Consider the following 1,792-nt stretch of genomic DNA (forward strand, 5'->3'; position numbering starts at 1 on the left):
GATTAATGGATTAATGTGTTAATGGATTAATGGTGATCAAGGTAGGAGAGCTGGTGATAGTATCAGAAGAGGAAGAGAGCATTGAGCTAGCGTGGTCAGCAGACTGCACTGTCTCAGGAATCTTAAGAGTCCTCACCAGCAAGAAGGTTCTTACCAAATGCAGCCTCTCGACCTTGGATTTCTCAGCCTCTATAATTGTAAGAAATACATTTCTTTCTTACTCCTTAGTTTCAGGTATTCTGCCATAAGCAACAGAAAATGTACTAAGAGGCCTATGGCTATCTCAGGCTGTCTGGGGACCTAAGAGACAAAGGGAGTGGGTGAAAGGTTAGAGTCACATTTCTGGAGAACCTAGTCCAATTTTCCTTTCCTTAGTACTTTGAGACCTCTCCCACTCTGGAGACCTCTCAGTTCTCCCAAGTTGGACTCTGCATTTTTCTGTTTATGATACCATTTTCAGGGCCAAGGACAATACCACAGGATCTGGGCACTATTGCAAGTGATAAACATAAGGATGACAAGCTGATAGCTCCCAGAGCCTCTGTAGCAGAAGCAGCAGCAAGAAAACTACCAAGCCTCAGGGCACTGAAGAGGGTCCAGAATCCAATACAGGTATTGATCAACTTATGACCTATGCAATTTACGACTATTCGCCTTTATGACCACAATCGTTAGCCACAACTGCTCCACATCTGGCAGCGCAAACGTTGCCCAACTGGGCGTACGACAGTGCGGAACAGCTTACGACAGTGCGGAACAGCTTCCAGCAGCACTACCATCTCCTCATGCATATAGCCTACTCAACTTACGACCAAATCGTGTTACGACCAGTCTGTTGGAACCAATCGTGGTCGTAAGTCGAGCACTAGCTGTGCTAACAGGTACCCAAAAGTTCTTTGTCTTTTGGTTTACATTATGCCCATGGCGAGAGTCATCAGGCCATAGGGCCCAAGTGTAAATGGGAGGTTGAAGTGCAGTGGAAAATTAATATATTCAGGCCAGGGTGACAGGCTCAGTGTAGGTTATTAGGCTGGATTTGCCCCAGGATTGAAAACTTAGGGCCATAGCACATGACACACAATTTTTTTATACCAAAGATCAGGTGTCCTCAGTTTGTAATATAGAAACAATATGGGTTTGGGAGTCATATCTGAATTTAAGTATAGCCTGTATAACACTTTGAGAAGCCACTGAACTTCTCTGCGCCTGTTTCCCATATTGAAAAATGAAGATAACATTGCCTGGTTTGTATGAGTAGCTGATGTGAAGATTAGGTGGGTATATAAATGCATTGTAATACATAAAGAAGGTGCCAATTAAATGAAGGCTGTTATTATTAAGAGGTACTCAATAAATATTTGAATGGATAATGTAGCTAAATGGAAATCTGGCTGTGTTAGGGTTGACTTGACAAAAGCAAAACCGAAAAGAAGCACACAAACGAAATAACCCCTGGTGGTTAGCATTGAGTTTGATGTGCCTCATTCAACCTGGTACCCTGGTGAGACCAATTCTGGGCAGATCCCAGTGGATGCACAAACGAGAGGGTTGTAGTGTTGTGTTACAGAGGAAAATCTTCCAGTTGGAAACTAACTTTCTCCTTTCATACTCGCAGGCAACAAAGGATTCCTTTCCAGGTAAGGAGGAAGAAAAGCCACATAAGCATCATAGATTCTCCATTTGTTGATTCCAAACTAGGTATTGTCCCTTTATTTGTCCAGTAACTGAGTAAGGATAATACACAAACACTGGAGACTCAGGTGCCCAGGCCCCAGTGTACCAAATTCTGTTC

This window comes from Cebus imitator, unplaced genomic scaffold (assembly GCF_001604975.1).
Source record: "Cebus imitator isolate Cc_AM_T3 unplaced genomic scaffold, Cebus_imitator-1.0 Scaffold855, whole genome shotgun sequence".
In the NCBI taxonomy this organism is placed as follows: domain Eukaryota; kingdom Metazoa; phylum Chordata; class Mammalia; order Primates; family Cebidae; genus Cebus; species Cebus imitator.